This window comes from Lithobates pipiens, unplaced genomic scaffold, assembly GCF_037356315.1.
Source record: "Lithobates pipiens isolate NorthernLeopardFrog02 unplaced genomic scaffold, aLitPip1_a1.2 Scaffold_19, whole genome shotgun sequence".
NCBI lineage: Eukaryota > Metazoa > Chordata > Amphibia > Anura > Ranidae > Lithobates > Lithobates pipiens.
In genome coordinates this window covers 169,479,357-169,503,718 of record NW_027507764.1, presented here as the reverse complement: position 1 = coordinate 169,503,718, position 24,362 = coordinate 169,479,357, and the positions used below count along the sequence as shown (strand labels likewise).

At 44.5% G+C, this 24,362-nt stretch overlaps 1 protein-coding gene across 1 annotated transcript in view; it reads left to right on the top strand.

Annotated features, from left to right (window-relative positions):
* Positions 1 to 24,362, top strand: part of OSBPL10 (oxysterol binding protein like 10) — a 634,297-nt gene that overhangs the window by 207,783 nt on the left and 402,152 nt on the right. The window lies entirely within an intron of this gene.

The window sequence follows — 24,362 nt, the reverse complement described above, 5'->3', positions numbered from 1 at the left end:
TGGCCGCTGGTTAAAGTGGTGGTAAGCACCAGTAGCGTATTCGCCAAGAAAAAAAAAGGGGACCCCTGCATGTTTATCCAATAATTTGCTAGTATACACTATTCTGTATTCCTTGGCATACTGTATTCCCTGAATGTAGAGCATAACTGCACATGCGCAGGTGATGTCATAAAGCTATTGCCAATGTGAATATCTCCTAAACGGCACACGTTTAGGAGCTCTAAATCGTACCTACAGGTAAGCCTGATTGTAAGCTTTCCTGTAGGTACAAGATCAGATGGGGACTGTTCTACCACTTTAAAGTATGTTCTTCAGGTGTATGATCACTTGTAACTTTTGATCACTTGCAAAACTCCCTTATTTACATACAGTGACTTGCAAAAGTATTCACCCCCCTTGGTTTATTTCCTATTTTGTTACATTACAGCCTTTAGTTCAATGTTTGTTTATTTTGAATTATATGTGATGGATCAGAACACAATAGCCTAAGTTGGTGAAGTAAAATTAGAAAAATATATACATAAAACTATTTTTCAGAAATAAAAAAATTATATTTGGCATGTGTGTATGTATTCACCCTCTTTGTTATGAAGCTCATAAAAAGCTCTGGTGCAACCAATTACCTTCAGAAGTCACATAATTAGTCAAATGATGTCCACCTGTGTGCAATCTAAGATTCACATGATCTGTCATTACATATACACACCTTTTTGAAAGGCCCCAGAGCAGGGCAGGACTTAGGGTGGTGGGGGCCCCCGGGCTTGAGTCACTTTCGGGCCCTACCTTCTATACATTACCGTATTTATCGGCGTATAACAACAAGTTTAGGAGGGAATTTTAAGGAAAAAACTTACATTTAAATGCCCATCAATGCAGCCTTATCAGTGTCCATCTGCAGCCTTGTCCAGTGTCATTGCAGCCTTGTCAGTGTAGCCTTATCATTTGCAGCCTCGCCCCAGTGTCATTTGCCGCCTTGTCATTGCAGTCTTGAAGTTTAAAAATGGCGCAGACGAGATACAGAGTCCTGTGTATCTCGGCAGCTCTCGGGGGCTCTCGGGTCCTTTCGCTGACCCGAGCAGAGCCGAGAGTGGCCAAGTGTACTCCGCTCGGCTCACAGTCACGCCCAATCGCTGTGTTGTGTCCATCATAGGGTGGGACTGGGTGTGACTATGAGTGGAGACGAGCCGAGTGCACTCGGCTATGAATTTCGGCGGGGGCCCCCTATTGGGCGGGGCCCATGGGCTTGAGCCCAGTCAAGCCCAATGGTAAGTCCTGCCCTGCCCCAGAGGCTATAACATTTAAGCAAGAGTTACCACTAACCAAACACTACCATAAAGACCAAGGAACTCTCCAAACATGTAAGGGACAATATTGTTGAGAAGTTCAAGTCAGGGTTAGGTTATTAAAAAAATATCCAAATCTTTGATGATCCCTAGGAGCACCATCAAATCTATCCTAACCAAATGGAGAGAACATGGCACAACAGCAAACCTGCCAAGAGACAGGCGCACACCAAAACTCACAGACCAGGCAAGGAGGGCATTAATCAGCACAAGATGTCTAAGGTAACCATGGAGGAGCTGCACAGTTCCACAGCAGGGACTGGAGTATCTGTACATAGGACGAGAATAAGCCGCACGATCCATAGAGTTGGGCGTTATGGCAGAGTAGCCAGAAGAAAGCCATTACTTTCAGCAAAAAAACAAAATGGCACGTTTTGAGTTTGCGAAAAGGCATGTGGGAGACTCCCAAAATGTATGAAGGAAGGTGCTCTGGTCTGATGAGACTAAAATTGAACTTTTTGGCCATCAAACGCTGTGTCTGGCGCGAACCCAACACATCACATCACCCAAAGAACACCATCCCCACAGTTAAACATGGTGGTCTCAACATCATGCTGTTGGGATGTTTTTCAGCAGTCGGGACTGGGAAACTGGTCAGAGTTGAGAGATGGATGGTGCTAAATACAGGGATATTTTTTAGCAAAACCTGTACCACTCTGTGATTTGAGGCTAGGATGGAGGTTCACCTTCCAGCAGGACAATGACCCCAAACACACTGTTAAACAACACTTGAGTGGTTTAACGGGAAACATGTTAAATGTGTTGGAATGGCCTAATCAAATCCCAGACCTCAACCAATAGAATATCTATTTGTCAGGCTAAGATTGCTGTTCACAAGCACAAACCATTCAACTTGAAGGAGCTGGAGCAGTTTTGCAAGGAGGAATGGGCAAAAAACCCAGTGGTAAGATGTGGAAAGCTCATAGAGACTTATCCAAAGCGACTTGGAACTGTGATAGTGACAAAAGGCGACGCTACGAAGTATTGACTTTAGGAGGGTGAATAGTAATGCACATTGACTTTTTCTGTTATTTTGTCCTATTTGTGGTTTGCTTCCCAAAAAATAAATAAATAAATAAATCTTCAAAGTTGTGGGCATGTTCTGTAAATTAAATGATGCAAATCCTCAACGATCCATGTTAATTCCAGGTTGTGAGGCAACAAAATACAAAAAATGCCAGGGGGCGGGGGGGGGGGGGGTGAATACTTTTGCAAGGCACTGTAAATGTTACTTATATAGATAACTTGACATGCCATAAAAGAACAACTTGGATTAATACAGATAAATGTATAAGGGCCAGTTCACACCAGATGCAGTTCCATGCAGTTCTGTACAGTTCCATTTTTTCTTCACCAATACAGTCAATTCCGGTCAGTTTCTGCACCAGAAACTGACCAGAAACTGACTGTATGGTGTGAACTAGAGCCATTGGAATTCATGGAAAACACTGTGCATGCATTTTTAGTGCAGAAAAAAAAGCACACGGAACTGCGTCTGGTGAACTGGCCCTAAGTTTTTCCTCTCGAAAAACTACTATGTTTTCTATCTCCTAAAAAAAGGTAATACTTTTATACTGTTTTGTACAAATGCAGGCTTCCAGACCCTTTCAAAAAAGGCCTTAACCACTTCAGCCCTGGAAGAATTTACCCCCTTCCTGACCAGGCCATTTTTTGCAAAACTGCACTGCGTCGCTTTAACTGACAATTGCGCGGCTGTGTGATGTTGTAGCCAAACAAAATTTATGTCCTTTTTTCCCACAAATAGAGCTTTCTTGTGGTGGTATTTGGCCACCTCTGCGGTTTTTATTTTTTGTGCTATAAACAAAAGAGCGATAATTTTGAAAAAAAAACAAAAAACTATCTTTTACTTTTTGCTATAATAAATATCCCAAAAAAAAAAATTGTAATAAGCGTATATTGTTTGGTTTGCGCAAAAGTTATAGCGTCTAAAAAATAGGGGATAGGTTTATAGCATTTTTATTATTCATTTTTTTCACTAGTAATGTAAGCGATCAGCAATTTTTAATAGAGACCGCAATATTGTGGTGGACAAATCGGACACTTTTGACGCATTTTTGAGACCAGTGACATTTATACAGTGATCAGTGCTATAAAAATGCACTGACTACTGTATAAATGTCACTGGCAAGGAAGGAGTTAACACTAGGGGGCGATCAAGGGGTTAATTGTGTTCCCTAAGTGCTTTCTAACTGTGGCGGGGTGGGACTGACTAGGGGAGGCGACCGATTGTGTGTTCATACTAAGTATGAACACCAATCTGTCTCCTCTCCCCTGAGAGCACCGGGATTTGTGTGTTTACACACACATCCCGGTAATCGCTCTGTCACGAGCGATCACGGGTGCCCGGTGCTCATCGTGCCTGCCGGGCACTTGCATTGGCTCTGGGGACAAGCTGCGGGCGCACGCCCCTTATAGCGTCTTAAAGAGCTGATGTACAACTACAACGGTTCACCTGGGGTAGCCAACCTGCCGCAGTATAACTGCGGTGCCTGGTCGGGAACCAGTTAAAGAGTCACTCCACTTTTGTTGAGAAAAAAAACATTCCCCCCTGGGTGATCTATGTATGTACATTACAAGGATTTTAACAAATTTTATTGCATATTCCTACCTTTTGTTATTCTGTATTTGTGTTTGTCTGCGTCCATGTGGGAAAGTGAGTCTAATGGGAGTGGTTTTATAATCCTCAATTAACTAATGAGGAAAAGCATGGGCCTGCATCCATTTAGAGGTGATTTCCTATTGGTAGTATCTCAACAAAAATGAAATTTGTTGCAGGGGATGCTTGAAATCTGACAAGTATTTTAGGGAAGACTTCTGGGAAAATTGGTGAGCCAATCACACAAGCAGGAAATAAAGTTTCTGAGGGCATTCTGTACACATTCATTAGTCATTAGTATGTCTGCCGAGGAGGCGGCTGTGCTCGATGCTCCAATAACAGAATATTAATTGGCTCTTGCACTACAACAAACCCAGAATAGTAAATCTCCAGGAGCAGATGGTCTTCCATCCGAGGTATACAAGAGATATGCTGACACATTACTGCCCACACTTTTGGGGGTGTACAATTCTGCACTGGAGGAGGTCTCTTTGCCTGACTCCATGAATGAAGCGGTTATAATCGTTTTATTGAAACCGGGTAAGGAGGCTACATCCCCTGACTCTTATAGACCCATTTCCCTGCTTACGACTGATGTTAAACTGATAGCAAGAATACTTGCAACTAGACTATCCAAAGTAATACAAAAGGTGGTCCACAGGGACCAGGCAGGTTTTATACTCAAAATATTAGGCGCCTCTTTCTTAACATGCAGATCCCAGTGGAGAATCCAGGCAACCAAGGCATTTTTTCATTAGATGCAGCTAAGGCCTTTGACAGTGACGAGTGGCCTTACTTGTGGAAGGTTTTAGAGCGCATAGGCCTAGGTAGCACATTTATTAGCTGGGTTAAATTACTATATGCTCATCCAACAGCCCGAATTAGAGTCAGCGGGGAACTATCCGAGCCGTTTCCTTTGTTTAGGGGTACCAGGCAGGGGTGCCTGTTATCACCCTTGCTATTTTCCCTTGCATTGGAACCACTCACGGCAAGATTGAGAGGGGACAGTGAGATTGTGGGGTTTCAAAGAGCCATGGGGACTGATGTGGTGTCATTATATGCTGATGATACCTTGCTATACCTGGGCGATGCACAAAACTCATTGACTGTGACTATGCGACTTATTGAAAACTTTGGTACCCTATCCGGCTTTTCAATGAATTGGAATAAGTCGGCGCTAATGCCCCTAGACCCACTGACTGCACCCCTACCTGACTGCGCATCCATGATTCAAATAGTGACCTCTTTCCCCTACCTGGTAGTTCAGGTGTCCCCCGTTGCGTCTCAATATATCCCCCTAAATCTTACTCCTATACTAACTAAATTTAGGGAGAAATGCAGGGCCTGGTGTAGATTGCCGTTGTCTGTGGTGGGGAGGGCTAATCTCATAAAAATGGTGTGGGCACCACAACTCCTGTACATTTGCCATAATTCCCCAGTGTGGATCCCGAGGCGATGGTTCGATACGATAGATTCCCAGTTCAAGGAATTAATATGGTGCAAAAAAACTGCCAGAATTAGTTTAGAGGCCTTACAATATAAAAAGGAAGAAGGTAGACTGGCAGTCCCACATTCTAGAACATACTTCCTTGCCTCCCAGCTACAGCAGCTGGCTGACTGGGGGTTGGCAGACCCTTTGGATCCAGTACGCAAAATCCTAGGTACACCAACAGATGACTCCACTGACTAATTTAGAGTCGGGTTATCTACACCTGGACAGGGGACTTCCTTCCATAACTCTACTAAACACATTATGGGCACATATTAAACGCCTACTAGGAATAAGAGGTTTCTTTACTCTAACCCCCATTTGGAGAAATGCTACCTATAAAGAGTTGGTGAAGCTTAAGTGGTTCAGTAATTGGAAAGCAAGGGGGATCCAATTCTTGTCACAGGTATATAATGGGCAGGTCCTCAAATCCTTTATGGAGATTCAGACGGAGTTCGGCATACCACGCATTGATTTTTTTTAAATACCTTCAACTGAGGCATGCATTACATATGCAATCCAGACTTACACCGCTTAGTCTAACTGATCATACCGTCGTGCAATTAATACTAATGGAAAGTGAGAGAAAAGGTATTATTTCTAGAGGGTATGGTATCTTGCTTAATGCACTTCAGGATTCCACCAAACTACCATGCAGGCGCAAATGGGAGGAGGATCTGGGGCCACTGGATGGTGAGACGTGGACTCTTTGCCCCCGCCTCTGCTTCTGTTGGCCTCCCAGAAATTGTCACACCCGTACCTGCTACATAGTCTATAGAACTCCTGCCAAACTTCATGGTTGGGGCCTCAGGGATACTCCCTTATGTTCCATGGTGACCTCCTTCACATGTTCTGGAAATGCCCAGAACTCTTTCGGTATTGGTCTGGAATTCTCAAGGTCATTTCACAAGTATTCATGGTTGTTATTCCTAAAACACCAGCTGTGTGCCTGTTGGGTGCTCTTGAGTAGGAGACACTGGCCCCGCCGCTCAAACTGCGATAATTTGTCTACTGTATGTAGCGCGTAAAATTATTGCACAACTATGGATTACTCCCAGAGTTACTACCAGGCAACAATGGATCGAACAAGTGAATAAAATGCTAATAAGAGAAAAGATGACCTACCAACATAGAAAGGTACCCCGCAAATTTTACACACTGTGGTAGGAGTGGCTGGAGGTTCCAGGTTCAGCACCCCACCAGCTTGTTAAATTTAGATTATTACAGGGATAAGAATTTGATGGTTCAAAACCCTTGGTCTGTATTGTACTTATCTAATTTTTGTTCAACAAAGTTGGCAGGGAATGGTGACTTATTGTATCAGACTGAGTAAGCTTTTGGGGGCTCGGGAGACAGGTCTAATCTGCTAATCTACGGTAGATGGGTGTTCTGAATGTTGTAATACTTCCCTTTTCTTTTTCTTTTTTTGTTCTTTTCTATGTTTATGCTGGTTACACGCAGCCAATGGAGTTGTAGCTCTTGTTTATATAAATATCCTATGCGGGCTATTGTAATGTATATGCTGGATGTTAACAGTACTGATTTCCGTTGGCTTCATATCATTGTTCTTGACATGTACTGATTCAAGTTTCAATAAAACCTTTTTTGATAAAAAAAAGTCATTAGTACACAGGATCTCCATTCTCAGTCCTTTGCATCCACCATTGCCATAGATGTATTTCAGCACCAGCAAATGCCGTTTATGTTTTTTGGACCTGCCCCAATGTTGTACTTTTTTGGCATTGATGAAAACGTTAGGCTTTAAGCTTCTATTTATCCCAGAAATCTACTCATCCTGCAAAACTATAGAGTAAGCACATTGTCAAGACTATTAGTATGGCTGTTATGGTTTTATGCCAGGAAAGTAATATTGATGTAATAGAAAAGCTACTCTAGATTTGATCTTGCAGCTTTCTGCCCTATTTGTGATAATATCCAGCCAAATGCAAACATGTTTTTATTGGTAGAGTTTGTCCGGCCATGGTTGGACTCTCTTCCAACTTATATAGAGTGTCCTGACACTCCGGCATGTAGGTTTTTGTATACCAACCCCTCATACACTAAAGGGGTGTGGACGAAAAGGGAGGGGATGATATATATATATATATATATGTGTATGGTGAATGTAAGTTATAATTGAAGCATAAACCATCCAAGAAAAAGAGGTAAAAGTTTGGACTTTTAAGGCACCACATAGACCATATACTGAAGTTTCATTAAAACCTTATTTTATCTCAATATTCATAAAATCTCTAGATATGCATCAAATACCCATAAAACTACCATGGGATATCTTTGCTACATATTGATGTTAAGTAGTGTAAGCATGAATAACCTCCATTCATTTGACCTCCCCATTCTTCCTGATCCAGCTTTAATATTGCATGCAAATGTATTAAACCTATCACTCTGTAGATATATCACAGAAAGTCACGTTGCTGGTTTTGTGATAAATGGGCATAGCTTTCACAGTCTAATCATTCTGCTTTGTCAGGAGTCTAATTGGAGGTGAGATCTGTGATAAGTCAAAACACATAATGAGAACTCCTATTTCACTTAGCACATCAGCCTGTCCATTAAACGTTACAATGCAATTGTACAGATAATGCATTATTTATTACTATATGATTACAAAACTATTAGCAACTGTCCTTTCAAAAAGTTCATCTCACTAGGTGTGCAGCCGGCTGTCTCCCTGTGGGACACTTAGGGGCCGAAGGGGAGGTATTCCCCACGTAACAGATGAAAGGAGTGAAGTAATAGAGAAAATAAATCAACTCAAGTCTAGATTATTATGAATACTCAATCTTGCAAAACAAGCAGCTTTCCAAATATGGACTAAATATAGTAAGGATGTCAATTAATTTTACCTTGCTGCCATGTCTTGAAGCACCCTGATGTGGTAGCTTGCAGCTCCGCTTGTACCAGGCCAAAGAGACTAATGGGGTCTTTTAATTAAATCGCCACCAGGATGAGCATAAGTAGAAGTCCACATTTGCTGCTGGACACAAGGGGTTATATCACTGCAATTATGTGAACCAATAGTGATAAGTCATTGCCCAATGGTTAATGATCCTGCCTCTATTGATTATTCAATCCCTGGAGCTAATGGAGAAGTACTGAATACAGTGGGGCAAAAAAGTATTTAGTCAGCCACCAATTGTGCAAGTTTCCCCACTTAAAAAGATGAGAGGCCTGTAATTGCCATCATAGGTATACCTCAACTATGGGAAAGAAAATGTGGAAACAAATCCAGACAATCACATTGTCTGATTTGGAAAGAATGTATTTGCAAATTATGGTTGAAAATAAATATTTGGTCAATATCAAAAGTTCATCTCAAGATTTGTGAGAGGTCAAATGTTTTCTGTAAGTCTTCACAAGGTTGTCACACACTGTTGCTGGTATGTTGGCCCATTCCCCCATGCAAATCTCCTCTAGAACAGGGATGTTTTGGAGCTTTCACTGGGCAACATGGACTTTTAACTCCCTCCAAAGGTTTTCTATGGGGTTGAGATCTGGAGACTGGCTAGGCCACTCCAGGACCTTGAAATGCTTTTTACGAAGCCACTCCTTCGTTGCTCGGGCGGTGTGTTTGGGATCATTGTCATGCTGAAAGACCCAGCCACATTTCATCTTCAATGCCCTTGCTGATGGAAGGAGGTTTGCACTCAAAATCTCACGATACATGGCCCCATTCATTCTTTCATGTACAGTACGATCAGTCGTCCTGTTCCCTTTGCAGAGAAACAGCCCCGAAGCATGATGTTGCCACCCCCATGCTTCACAGTAGGCATGGTGTTCTTCAGTTGCAACTCAGCATTCTCTCTCCTCAAAACACGAGTTGTGTTTCTACCAAACAGTTCTACTTTGGTTTCATCTGACCATATGACATTCTCCCAATCCTCTTCTGGATCATCCAAATGCTCTCTAGCAAACCTCAGACGGGTCCGGACATGTACTGGCTTAAGCAGGGGGACACATCTGGCACTGCAGCATCTGAGTGGCGGCGTAGTGTTTTACTGATGGTAGCCTTTGTTACGATGGTCCCAGCTCTCTGCAGGTCATTGACTAGGTCCCCCCATGTGGTTCTGGGATTTTTGCTCACCGTTCTTGTGATCATTTTGACCCCACGGGGTGAGATCTTGTGTGGAGTCCCAAATCGAGGGTGATTATCAGTGGTCTTGGATGTCGTCCATTTTCTAATTATTGCTCCCACAGTTGATTTCTTCACACCAAGCTGCTTGCCTATTGCAGATTCAGTCTTCCCAGCCTGGTGCAGGTCTACAATTTTGTTTCTGGCTTTCTTCGACAGCTCTTTGGTCTTCACCATAGTTGAGTTTGGAGTGTGACTGTTTGAGGTTGTGGACAGGTGTCTTTTATACTGATAACAAGTTCAAACAGGTGCCATTAATACAGGTAATGAGTGGAGGACAGAGGAGCCTCTTAAAGAAGAAGATACAGGTCTGTGAGAGCCAGAAATCTTGCTTGTTTGTAGGTGACCGAATGCTTATTTTCCACCATAATTTGCAAATATATTCTTTCAAAAATCAGACAATGTGATTTGTCTGAATTTGTTTCCACATTTTGTCTCTCATAGTTGAGGTATACCTATGATGACAATTACAGGCCTCGCTCACCTTTTTAAGTGGGAAAACTTGCACAATTGGTGGCTGACTAAATACTTTTTTCCCCACTGTACTACAGTAGCAAATACACAGGATGTGTCCCAGAGTGTGGCCTTCTAGAAAAAGCTTGGCATTTTCCATGGCACTGTGGTAGATCCAATCTCCATAGGAGGAGGGCCAAAAGACCCACCTCCTTGATGTCCGTATGCCTGCTAATAACCTGAGGACATTGGCCACGCTCAACATCCAAAAATAAGATGAAAATCCGCCACTAAACAATAAACATCCATTAATCACAATGTGTAAAACAAATAACTGAGATACTCTATCTAGTAAAGCCTAGGGACAATGCTGCATATTCAAACATATTTGAAAAGTCATGACACAAGAAGGAGTTGACCAGCTGATTTCATTAACACACACACTACATCAGTGATGGCGAACCTTGGCACCCCAGATGTTTTGGAACTACATTTCTCATGATGCTCAACTACACAACTACGCTGCAGAGTGCATAAGCATCATAGGAAATGTAGTTCCAAAACATCTGGGGTGCCAAGGTTCGCCATCACTGCCCTACATCATCCACCCTCAGCTGGTCAACTCCTTCCTGTGTCATGACCTAAAGTCTGACCAGGAAGTAAGGCAGAAGTAATGGAGCAGTGTGTTTAAACAGCAATGAAGAGAGTTAGGTAAGCCTGTGTAGAATTATTGGAAAGCTGTTTTATTTTTGCAAAAGAAGTACAAAGGTGAACTTAGCCTTTAAAGCAGCATTAAACCCAAAACCAAAACTGTAATATATGCAGCTTGCCAATCATTAAATGTGGTGGCTGCATTCATTTTATTTCAGTCTTTTCCCCTCTGTTTTCACCTGATGATCTGGCCAGTAACACAATTCCTGTATTAGGCCTCATGCACACAGATGTTTTTACAGCTGCTTTTTTGAGCATTTTGTGCAGCTTAAAAACGCCTGTCCATGTTAGTCTATGGCTTCATGCCCACCTAGACATTTTTGAGCTGTAAATGGCATAGGTTTTTTTAAGCTGTAAAAAAAGCCCAGGACCAGTGCGTTCTGAGGCTTCAGTGTTAGAGCTGTAAAAAGGTCAGATGCCGGCAAAAGGTTTTAAATGCGAATTAACGAGGCTTAACGCAGAATTAAAAAAATAAAAAATTGCGTGAGGTTTCCCCCAAGACGATACCTGGCCCTTCGGTCTGGTATGGACCCCCCACACCAAAAAAAAAAAAACGGCTTGGGCGAACCCCCACTAACCATACCAAACCATTATCCGAGCAAGTGCCCCCCCCTCCCGAGCCGTACCAGGCCGCATACCGTCAACATGGGGGGGTGGGTGCTTTGGGGAAGGGGGGCGCCCTGTGGCCCCCCCACCCCAAAGCACCTTGTCCCCATTTTGATGAGGACAAGGGCCTCTTCCCAACAACCCTGGCCATTGGTTGTTGGGGTCTGCAGGCAGGGGGGCTTGTACAAACGCTAGTACAAACTTCAAATTAATATGCCAGTGGAGGACTTCAGTAGAATCTACAGTTGGAAAAAAAAAGTGTGAGACGATATTGGTCATCCTAATAAAGATCTTTCAGATCAATCCAAATTGTTGCCCCTTCACATCTCAGATCAGTCCCAATTTCTGCCCCTTCATACCTCAGATCACCCCAGTTCCTGCCCCTTCACACCTTTAGATCAGTCCCTATTCCTGCCCTTCACATCTCCGATCAGTCCCTGTTTGTGCCCTTCACATCTCAGATCAGTCCTTATTCCTGCCCTTCACATCTCAGATGAGTCCCAATTCCTGCACATCTCAGATGAGTCCCAATTCCTGCACATCTCAGATGAGTCCCAATTCCTGCACATCTCAGATGAGTCCCAATTCCTTCACATCTCAGATGAGTCTTAATTCCTTCACATCTCAGATGAGTCTTAATTCCTTCACATCTCAGATGAGTCTTAATTCCTTCACATCTCAGATGAGTCTTAATTCCTTCACATCTCAGATGAGTCCCAATTCCTTCACATCTCAGATGAGTCCCAATTCCTTCACATCTCAGATGAGTCCCAATTCCTTCACATCTCAGATGAGTCCCAATTCCTTCACATCTCAGATGAGTCCCAATTCTTTCACATCTCAGATGAGCCCCAATTCTTTCACATCTCAGATGAGCCCCAATTCTTTCACATCTCAGATGAGCCCCAATTCTTTCACATCTCAGATGAGCCCCAATTCCTTCACATCTCAGATGAGCCCCAATTCCTTCACATCTCAGATGAGCCCCAATTCCTTCACATCTCAGATGAGCCCCAATTCCTTCACATCTCAGATCAGTCACAATTCCTGCCCCTGCACACCTTATGCCGTGTATACACGATTGGAATTTTGGCCAGCAAATGACTGATGAGAGCATTTCATCGGAAAATGTGACCGCGTGTATGCTCCATCGGAATTTAGCTGGCCGAATTAACGCCAGCAAAAATTTGAGACTGTGTTCTCAATTTTTCAGACGGAAAAAGTTCAGAAATTCTGATCATGTGTATGCAATTCCGACGCGCAAAAACTCGCGCATGCTCAGATTCAACTACGAGATGTAAGCTATTGGCTACTGGGTATTGAACTTCCTTTTTCTAGTCCCGTCGTACGTGTTGTAGGTCACCGCGTTCTTGGCGGTCAGATTTTGGTGTGACCGTGTGTATGCAAGATAGCTTGAGCGAAATCCCGTCGGAAAAACCATCAGAGCTTTTTCCGACCAAAATTCCGATCATGTGTATGGGGCATTAGATGAGTCCCAATTTCTGCCCCTTCACACCTCAGATCACCCTAGTTCCTGCCCCTTTACATTTTGGATCAGTTCATGCCCTTGCACACCTTTAGATCAGTCCCTATCCCTGCCCTTCACATCTCGGATCAGTCCCTATTACTGCCCTCCACATCTCAGATCAGTCCCCATTCCTTCACATCTCAGATCAGTCCCAATTCCTTCACATCTCAGGTCAGTCCAAATTCCTGTCCCTGAACACCTCAGATCACCCCAGTTCCTGCCCCTGCATTTCTCACACATCCAGGTATACGGCATTTCTCACAACGCCTGGTATATAGCATTTCTCACACATCCTGGTATACAGCATTTCTCACACATCCTGGTATTACGGCATTTCTCACTCATCCTGGTATACAACATTTCTCACAAAACCTGGTATACGCCATTTCTCACAAAACCTGGTATATGGCATTTCTCACAATGCCTAGTATACATCATTTCTCACAAAGCCTGGTATACAGCATTTCTCACAAAGCCTGGTATATAGCATTTCTCACAAAGCCTGGTATATAGCATTTCTCATACATCCTGGTATATGGCATTTCTCACAAAGCCTGGTGTATATAGCATTTCTCACACGTTCTGGTATAAGGCATGTCTCGCACATCCTGGTATACGGCATTTCTCACAAAGCCTGGTATATAGCATTTCTCACACATCCTGGTATACAGCATTTCTCACAAAGCCTGGTATATAGCATTTCTTACATTCTGGTTTACGTCTGATTTCTCACACATCCTGGTATACGTCTGATTTCTCACACATCCTGGTATATAGCATTTCTCACACATCCTGGTGTGTATGTGAGTAATGCTAAATACAAATACCTACAAAGCTTGTAATATTCTTATGCAGCCTGTTAAATACCCAGTCCACAGTTAACATGGTATCCTCTTCTGCTTGAGTCTGTCACATGGCTACTTCAGCAGAGGAGGGTTCAGAGACAGCAGATGCACACATGGAAAAGCCCAGCCATAAGCCTGCTGATTAGGAGACTACCACATAGGAAATAAAAAGGTGCATAATTACCACCATGAGCAGCGCTGCTGGTCCCAGGGCACCTGAATCCCTCTCTGCACAGTTGGAAAAAATCAATCTAAAGTGCTGGGCCGGGACTATCCCTACAGCTAAATCTCATCTATACTGCCTCCGACTGGTTTTTATTTGTGGGAGGTTGGTCATGCAACACCAGTTGTCTATTTGCGCACTGCTTCTCCTCTAATCGGTCGCTCAACTAGACCAGCTTTCGTGTGTGAGAGGTGGGTCTCCCAGGATCGTTCTCGTGTAGCGGGGGTTGCCGGCCCCTGCACTAGTTATTCAACGTCCCATTGTCTCTATGTGATAATGCCAAATGGCTGTACCAAGCACTGAAGTGTGAAAGGCAAAGGGAGAGTCATGTGTTCCTCCTATCCTAAATGTTCTTTGGTATCTAAAGGGCATCAGTAGTTAATTTTATGTGTTTTTTGATTATTTTACTCTGGCTTCGGTAATGGATTGGCAGTGGGGGCACCGGAAATGTAAGGTTAGCCACCTTATGGTGCTTGTTAGCAAATTGCAGCCTTATCTTCCTTGGATGCAACTTGGTGCAGACTAGGGTTGCCACATGTCCAGGATTCACCTGGACAGTCTGGGTTTTGAATCACAAGTGAAAACCAGTCAGCGGCAGTAAAGAGGAGATTTAGCAGTGGGGGTGGTCCCCGCCCACCTCTGAACCCGCCCACCTCTCTTCCCGTTGGCATCAGTGAACAATTTACATGAAACCCAGACACATTATTCAGACTGGGCTGTGGCTTCCCAAGTAACCTAGTCACTCACAAATCTGTTGCCGTCCGGGAGCTGCGGGCACTGGTCTGTGGGCAGGTTTGGCATCGCTGGGGGGGCAATTTTGCTACACCCACTGTTCACTGTGGCACGCTATACACACTGCATTACTACTCTCCTTGGGTCAGGCAAAGGTGTCCCAGGCCACTAAAGTGTTCGGGTTTGACTTGAAGAAAAGGTGGCAACCCTAGTGGCTTTAAGCCTTGAGAGCTGATAACTAATCCCCAGTTATTTGTCTTTTTTTCTTGTACATATTGTAAAATGTACTGTATGTTTAGCCTTTAACAAGAAAAGCAAGATCTTATAATGAGAGTTAGTGGGAAATTTATACATCTGGCTGAAATCCTTCATAAAATCTCTGGTTAACGCATAGCATATTAACTGATTTGGAAAATGGCCTATAGAAGCGCTGCAGAACCAACTTCCCCTGAGAGCTCACGCTGCCTTTTTATCAACCTTAAGCTTGAAAACCATAAGAGGTTGGTAATTGACAGTGTAATTTTGTTTTAGCTTCATGATATTATAGAGAATAGTGCAGCTAGAATGCCTTCTGAGTGCAATTGTGGTCACTTCTTTTACTGTTCTTTCATAAAAAAGAAACACTTGTTGACTTGCAATTAATCTGCAAGGTCTTTTGTTCCTCTCATTTGTGTCTTGAAAAGCTTTGAATTCCTAAAGTATCTTAGCCAAAATAGATGTTTACACGCTCTGCTTTTTTTTAAAATACTGGTACATTTTCATTCCAATTTTCAGGGTTAAGAAGCCCCCCCAGCAATCCATTTTTGCTTTTTTGTAAAGCCATAATAGCTAGTTAATTTTCCTGTGCTTGTCAAGCCCTGACATTCCTCAACCAGAATCACAAATTTGAATGAGTGTTTGACACTTATGTATATGGTCCAACGTAGAACATGTATTGATGTACACATATGCAATGCACGCCACTGAATTATAAAATGATGGAATTATTAACCACTTTAAGAACGGGCCTATTTTTCAAACTTGTTTACAAGTTAAAATAATATTTTTTTTGCTAGAAAATTACTTAGAACCCCCAAACATTATACATATATATATATTTATGTGTTTGGGGGTTCTAAGTAATTTTCTAGCAAAAAAACTATTATTTTAACTTGTAAACAACAAGTTTGAAAAATAGGCCCGAATAGGCTACAAGACCATCGCCAAGCAGCTCGGTGAGAGGGTGACAACAGTTGGTGTGATTATTCACAAATGGAAAAAACACAAACTAACCATCAGTTTCCCTCTGTCTGGGGCTCCATGCAAGATCTTACCTCGTGGAGTTTCAATGATCATGAGAACGGTGAGGAATCAACCCAGAACTACACGGGAGAATCTTGTCAATGATCTCAAGGCAGCAGGGTCCATAGTTCCCAAGAAAACAATTGGTAATGCACTATGCCATGAACAACTGAAATCCTGCAGCGCCCATAAGGCCCCCCTGACTGAAAGTACATGTACAGGTCCGTCTGAAGTTTGCTAATGAACATCTGAATGATTCAGAGGAGAACTGGGTGAAAGTGTTGTGGTCAGATGAGACCAAAATCGAGCTCTTTTGCATCAACTCAACTAGCTGTGTTTGGAGAAGGAGGAATGCTGCCTATGAACCCAAGAACACCATCCCTACTGTCAAATATGCAGGTTGAAACATTATGCTTTGGGTGTGTTTTTCTGCTAAGGGGACAGGACAACTTCACTGCATCAAAGGGACAATGGACAGGACCATGTACCATTAAATCTTGGGTGAGAACCTCCTTCCCTCAGCCAGGGCATTGAAAATGGTCATGGATGGGTATTCCAGCACGACAGTGACCCAAAACACATGGCCAAGGCAATAAAGGAGTGGCTCAAGAAGAAGCACATTAAAGTCCTGGAGTGGCCTAGCCAGTCTCCAAACCTCAATCCCATAGAAAATATGTGGCGGGAACTGAAGGTTCGAGTTACCAAACGTCAGCCTCAAAACCTTAATGACTTGGGTTGGATCTGCAAAAAGGAGTGGGACAAAATCTTTCCTGAGATGTGTGCAAACCTGGTGGCCAACTACAAGAAACGTCTGACCTCTCTGCCAACAAGGGTTTTGCCACCAAGTACAGTCATGTCCTGTTTTGCGAAGGGGTCAAATATCTATTTCACCCATTAAAATGCAAATCAATTTATAACTTTTTTTAAATGCTTTTTTCTGGATTTTTTTGTTGTTGTTCTGTCTCTCACTGTTAAAATAAACCTACCATTAAAATTACAAACTCATCAATTCTTTGTCAGGGGACAAACGTACGAAATCAGCAGGGGATCAAATACTTTTTCTCTCACTGTAGATTAAATTCACTGTTGGCGGACTGGGCCAGAAATAAACAATTTTTCCAGAAAAGACTGACCTGGGCTGAAGAGAAGGTAACTGGCAGACTGTTGGCTAAAATAGTTAATTCTTAATATAATCCTATATTGTTTCAGCTTTGAAAGACCAAACGGGGCAAGTGTGTTCTCAGACAGGCTTTATTGTGTCTATTGTAGGCTTTTTATCAGGACCTGTATGCCTCCAAAGGGGATTATACTCAGAGTTGACCTATCTTTATACTATTCTCCCTCCTATTTTATCACAGGCAGATCAGCAACTTCTCAACGCTCCTCTAACCTTACATAATTTGGAAGTGGTGGTTGCAAGTTTCCCCAATTGTAACGCACAAGGGGGTAGATGACATTCTGATGGAAATATACAAAAGATAAAATTTAGAAATTTAGCTACTAAAATTTAGACACACCACTTGGATTGTCTTTTCTACGCTTGGACTACTGCTTGCCTTCAGTGACAATGTCAACTCAGAGTACCTACCGTATTTACCGGCGTATAAGGCGACTGGGCGTATAAGACGACCCCCTATTTTTCAAGTGAAAACATAGGTTTTGGGCAATACTCGCGGTATAAGACTACCCCCCTTCTGAGGCAACACCATTTAAAAAAAACATTAGAACCATTAAACAACACAAAGCAAGAATGCCAACTACTCATCCGCCATGCTGTGATATGTCATAAAGTAAATCAAACAATAATAACACAAACAGAGATCTATTGAATGCCACAACTCTGGAAAGTAGAATTTTTCTCTAACCAAACCTATGCCACTTTTGGATTACATTCTATGGGAATTGTCCACCAAAATGCATTTAATAACCCCCCTGCCATATGTCCCAGATTTACCTGTCCCTCTTGGGTGCCTGGGACGTCAAAGGCAAACAGCAGGATGTATAGTAGTAGGAGATCAGTGAATGGATTTACCCAGGGAAGTATGGTGAGCGGTGAATTATTTTAATGAATACAATGCCTGCTTGGATTGGCAGAGCATCATTCTCTCTCTCTCTCTCTCTCTCTCTCTCTCTCTCTCTCTCTCTCCCCCCTTCTCTCTCTCTCTCCCCCCTTCTCTCTCTCTCTCTCTCCCCCCTTCTCTCTCTCTCTCTCTCTCTCTCTCTCTCCCCTTCCCTCTCTCTCTCTCTCTCTCTCTCTCCCCTTCCCTCTCTCTCTCTCTCTCTCTCTCTCTCTCTCTCTCTCTCTCTCTCTCTCTCTCTCTCTCCATCGGGCAGCATTGTATACCCGGCGTATAAGACGACCCCTGATTTTTGGGCATTTTTTTAAGTGTAAAAGGTAGTCTTATACGCCAGAAAATACAGTATATCTCACTCCTCACAAGTTCGCTCTGCTTTGTGAGTATGTGAGGCCTCACCTTTATTTGGGCCTAGCTATTTGCCTCAACAGCCTACAGGTGCATTATGTTTTCTAAAAGACGTTTAGGGAATAATCCTGTTATATCAGGCAGACTCGATTTTTTTAATTTTTGTTGTTCTTGATCTAACAGATCTCATTTTCTTATTCTGGTCTCTGGATAGGATGAGATTTCTTCCCTTCACATTAGTTCATTTAGAAACCTTGTCCTTCTGGATGTATTAGTCAGTCTTTACATTGCCTTCACTTGCACTTCAATTGAGGGGGAATGACCCTTCTTCTAGAAGCATTCGAAGACAAGGGGGTAGGACCTGTGTCCCTTAATGGACTGTAAGTGCAAAAATCTTATTTTATCTGATAGTCACAGTATGATTTTACCTTCCATTATATATAAAAAAAAATTTCCATCTGATCCCCAGTCTTGTTGTTACCTCTGAAATGGTTCAGGTTAAAAGAGAAGTATGGATTTTAAATGATGCTGCATCTGTCCCCCACGCCTCTACACCGAGAACTGAGCAATCAAACACCGCTAATCGCTCAGTTCTCGCACTCTGCTCTGAGCAGAGAGCCATGACTGTCAATCACTGGCTCTCTGCTCTGTCCCTTCAGTGCTCTCTGGAGCACAATGCTTTGAAGGGGGTGGAGGCAGTTGGCTCAGGCTCTTAGTGGTGTGCTGAGAGGCTGAGCCAGCTGCCGATCCAGGCATCTGGGTGAATTCCGACCAAATGGTTGGACTCTTTTCAGAGCCTGGACCGGTACTCTGTGACATCAGGTAACAGCAGGCTTTAGCCTGCTATTGGCTGAAAACGGGTCACATAAGTGCACTCTTTTTTGACCTACATGAGAAGTGTATATAAATATATGTAGCAAGGTCCCAGGCCTCCGTTGATTTAATGGGAACCTCCAGGGCCAGGGATAGCTTGGTGGGTGCAGAGTAGTTAAAGTTATTGGGCGCCAGACATTTCTTGAATGCAAAAGAAAGTTTATTTCTCTGAACAAACTTTGTGGGGGAGAGAGGGTTAGGGCCAGGATACCCTTAGGAAGTTACAAGATTAATTGGCAGACTCCGAGACTTCAATAGGAGGACAACCATGCAGGGAAAGGTATCCAGCAAGACGCCACATCTGCATGTGCAGGAATGCTGTCTCCTATGGTAACAGTCTTAAAGAGTTCCTAACAGAAACGTAACAGTTCCTTTCTCTTTCACTACAATTGCTCCTTGTAGTTCTTCAGCCCACTGAGCTCCCAGTCTCTCACTGGACCCACTGATTCAGTGTCACTGAATCCCTTGAGCTCCTCCAATCTTCACGGTGGTATCTTCCTCAATCATCACCCCTGCTTCTCTGCTGGGTCCCTAGCTTGGCACTCAAGATACCTCTCAAGCTTCACCCCCGCTGGCCTGCTCAGTCCCTGGCTTGACACACAAGGCTGCTCTGCAAGTGTCCCCTCCCCTGGATTGATACCCACTGAAGCTTTCTGATTGTTTACCATCCCCGGTTGGGGAGAATGCTGCTCCGGTACTTTCTTCAGTTACTCACTGTGGTCCCTGATAATAAGGCGGATAGTCCCTCACTGGCGTCAGCTTCCCCTCTACCTCCAACCATGACAGGTTCTCTGGCCGGCAGAACCGTCTCTTCTGGTTGGACTGCAAGCCGCAATCCCAACCCTGCGCTGCTCTCTCTTGCTTCTGGATAGGCCCTCAGACAGCCTAGCAGCCAGATGTGCCCGGGATAGGCCCAATCTCTGGCCTAGTAGCCCAGGCAATACAACACATGTCTACCCAGACAGCCGTCCAGGCACAGAACACTGATGAACTTACTCCACCCAAATATATAGGTCCTCCCAGCAGGCCATGGGATTTAGGAAAACCCCTGTCCATTGGCTGGAATACCCCATATACCCATAATCTGACCTTGCAGTCAGTGGCGGCGCCCGCCCATAGGGGGCGCCCGGGCACAGCCCCCCCTCTCCCTAGGTGTAAAAAAAAAAAAAAAGTAAAAAAAAAAAAACGGGCCCTTTAAGACATTTAAAAAAAAAAAAAGTAATTTAACAATTTGACATAGTGTACTGTGGCGCCGGTCACAGTGCACTATGAGAAGCGCCACGTCGATGCAATCACAAGATTGCATCCATGGCGCTTCATTTGCGGGTTAAAAACCCGCCTTGCGGCGCACTGCAGAACGGACGACTAGCTTCCGCCCGTAAAATCACGTTGATTCTACGGGCGGGAGCATTGTCATTCTTAGACAGGCAGTCACTTCCGGCTTTCGGCTGCTTCACAAAACCCGGAAGTGACATCGGCAGTTCCGTTCCTTAGCCCGAGCGGAGCTGCCAGACATTGAGACAGGTGAGTCACCGCATAAAGGCTTTTCTAGTTTCTACTTTGTTGAGAATGTTCATGCATTTAGCTGAATGAATGCAAAAAGCTTTCACAGCCAGAAAGGTTTCCCCAGGCCAGGCGACTTTTGCCGTGGCCAATCAGAGAATGAGCTCTGAAGGGGGAACTCCACGCCAAATTTCTTTAAAAAATTTTGACGTGGGTTCCCCCTCCGAGAGCATACCAGGCCCTTAGGTCTGGTATGGATTCCAAGGGGAACCCCCTACACCGAAAAAACGGCGTGGGGGTCCCCCCCAGATCCACACCGGCCCCCCCACCCTATGTGAATGAGTATGGGGTACAATGTACCCCTACCCATTCACCTGTGAAAAAAAGTACAAAAAAAAACACAACACAGGGTTAAAATATTTTATTGCACAGCTCCGGGGGTCTTCCGTCTTCGGGGGTCTTCTCGCCGGACTCCTCCGCTATCTTCTTGTAGCTCTTTTGCTAGCGGAGGAGCCCGGCTTTCTTCCTCGCCGCTGGCCTCTTCTTCCGACTTCGGGGGTCTTGTCCCCCTCTTCGGTTCTTCTGCCGGGCCACCGCACCTTCTTATAGCTCTTTTACAGGCGGTGGCCCGGTCTTCTATCGCCGCCGCCGCCCGTTCTTCTTCTTCTTCTTCTTCTTCTTCTTCTTCTCCTTCTTCTCCAGGAGATGTTGCCTCGACGATCTCCCTGGCCGGAATGCCAGGGACGCGCTGCGCTGCCACTTATATAGGGACAATGGGGCGGTGTCACATGGGTTGATGTCACATGGGTTGGTCACATGGGTTGATGTCACAGTCGCCATGTGACATCAACCCATGTGACCAACCCATGTGACATCAACCCATGTGACACCGCCCCATTGTCCCTATATAAGTGGCAGCGCAGCGCGTCCCTGGCATTCCGGCCAGGGAGATCGTTGAGGCAACATCTCCTGGAGAAGAAGAAGAAGAAGAACGGGTGGCGGCGGCGACAGAAGACCAGGCCACCGACTGTAAAAGAGCTATAAGAAGGCGCGGTGGCCCGGCAGAAGAACCGAAGAGGGGGACAAGACCCCCGAAGTCGGGAGAAGAGGCCGGCGGCGAGGAAGAAAGCCGGGCTCCTCCGCTAGCAAAAGAGCTACAAGAAGATAGCGGAGGAGTCCGGCGAGAAGACCCCCGAAGACGGAAGACCCCCGGAGCTGTGCAATAAAATATTTTAACCCTGTGTTGTGTTTTTTTTGTACTTTTTTTCACAGGTGAATGGGTAGGGGTACATTGTACCCCATACTCATTCACATAGGGTGGGGGGCCGGTATCCGGGGCTCCCGGATTCCGATAAGCCCCCCGCCCGCAGACCCCGACAACCAACGGCCAGGGTTGTCGGGAAGAGGCCCTTGTCCTCATCAACATGGGGACAAGGTGCTTTGGGGTGGGGGGGCCGCACGCCCCCCTCCCCCAAGGCACCCCCCCATGTTGAGGGCACGCGGCCTGGTACGGCTCAGGAGGGGGGGCGCCCGCTCGTCCCCACCCCCTTTCCTGGCCGGCCGGGTAGCGTGCTCGGATAAGGGTCTGGTGTGGATCTGGGGGGACCCCCACGACGTTTTTTCGGCGTAGGGGGTTCCCCTTGGAATCCATACCAGACCTAAGGGCCTGGTATGCCCTCGGAGGGGGGAACCCACGCCAAATTTTTTTTCAGATTACATAAGGGGCGTGTTTTATGAGAAGTGGGAGGGTCCAAAATGATGGGCGTGGTCATGATGGGCGGGGTCTGGCGCCCCCCCATCCAAAAACTTCACCAGCCGCCACTGCTTGCAGTGCTCTTCTCATATCTAAGTACCCGCCCACCTAGTGGCAGAATAAAAAAGTGCAGCAAGTACAGACTTAGCGTGAAATCAATTGATCCCTAACAATAGACCAAGGTAACTATGTTTGGCAAGTAAATTTATGAGCAACACTGCCTAAACACCATGGTGCTACATCTGTGTAAGACAAGTTATAAATTCCATTATCTTCTTATAAAGTGACTGAGTTTCCCAGTTTACATCTTTGAAAAATTATAAACATGAAAACTTTTTGTCATCCATGCTTACATTGGTTCAGCTTGGCACAATGTAAGTGTGCATACCATACCTGATGGACTGTGGGGGAAGCTGGAAATCACTGTAGTAGCTGGGGCTATTAGAGTAGTAGCCACAATCTTCCAGGTCCTGCCCATGCGAGCAGCTGCACACTGACCATAGAGTGTTGTTCACTAAACACTGCCACTTTTCATGAAACAGTTTGTACTTTTTTTTAAATTAAAACAAGGCATTCTGTAATTGGATGAGGGGGGAGATCATGACATCACTACCCCCCTCCCCATGTGCCTTTTTTTAATGGAGCTTTTAATTTGTCTTAGTAGAAGAATATTTAGATCCCACTGAACATGGAGAATTCAACACTGAGCAGTGTTACACTTTAGAGACTTAATATCACAAGCAATCTTGAGACGTTTAATTACAATTGTGTGGATCTCCCTACTAAAGACAATTTTTTTTTTTGTTAATTTATGTAATCAATACACAATAAAGCATTCCACTGGTCAAAAATGTGTGTGTATATCCATTCTTCCTACAAAACACATAAAATGTGGATAGTGTTTGGTTCCCAGTTTGGAAAACTGTAGATCACAGATGTTCATGAGCCTAACACTGTGATACAAACCAGATTCAAGACACAGAAACGGATTGATTTTTATGGTTTACTATGCATCATTGCTCTTATATTCTATTTTTAAGAAAATTGTACTAGATGGAATTTAGGAGTTGTCATCCTTAACCTTTTTTCTGAAAATGCCAACTGCCTGGTGGTGACCAACCTACTCACTTTGAGTGGCCAACCTAGAATAAGTATTAATTTCATCATTGCCCCAGATCAACCATTCAGGAAAGTGCTGAAACCTTTGGATTAGGACAACAGCCAGGCAACTTCCCAATAGGAAAGGTCAGCTGTGGCAGCTTAACCACTTCCCGACCAGCGCACGACGATGTACGTCGACAGAATGGCACGGGCAGGCATATTGGCGTACAGGTACGTCCAATATTCAATGCCGCCCTGCCATCGGGAGCGCGCCGCCGGTGGCGCGCTCCCGCGCTGGTCGGGACCCCCGTGAGTCCGGTCGCGGGACCCGCGGACTCGATCGCCGCGGGCATCCCCGCGATCGTCTCACGGAGCGGCCGAATGGAGGAAATGCTGTGTAAACAACATTTCTCCATTCTGCCTAGCAACTAGTGACGCTGATCTCTGCTCCATGTGATTGGAGCAGAGATCAGTGTTCACTAAATGAAAGCCCAACCCCCCCACAGTTAGTAACACACCCCTAGGAACACTTAACCCCTACACTGCCACCCACTGGTTAACCCTTTCACTGCCATTGTCATTTACACAGGAATCACTGCATTTATATAGCAGTGATTACTGTATAAATGACAATGGTCCCAAAAATGTGTCAAAAATGTCCGATGGGTCCCCCACAATGTTGCAGTCACAATAAAAATCGCCGCCATTACTAGTAAAAAAAAATA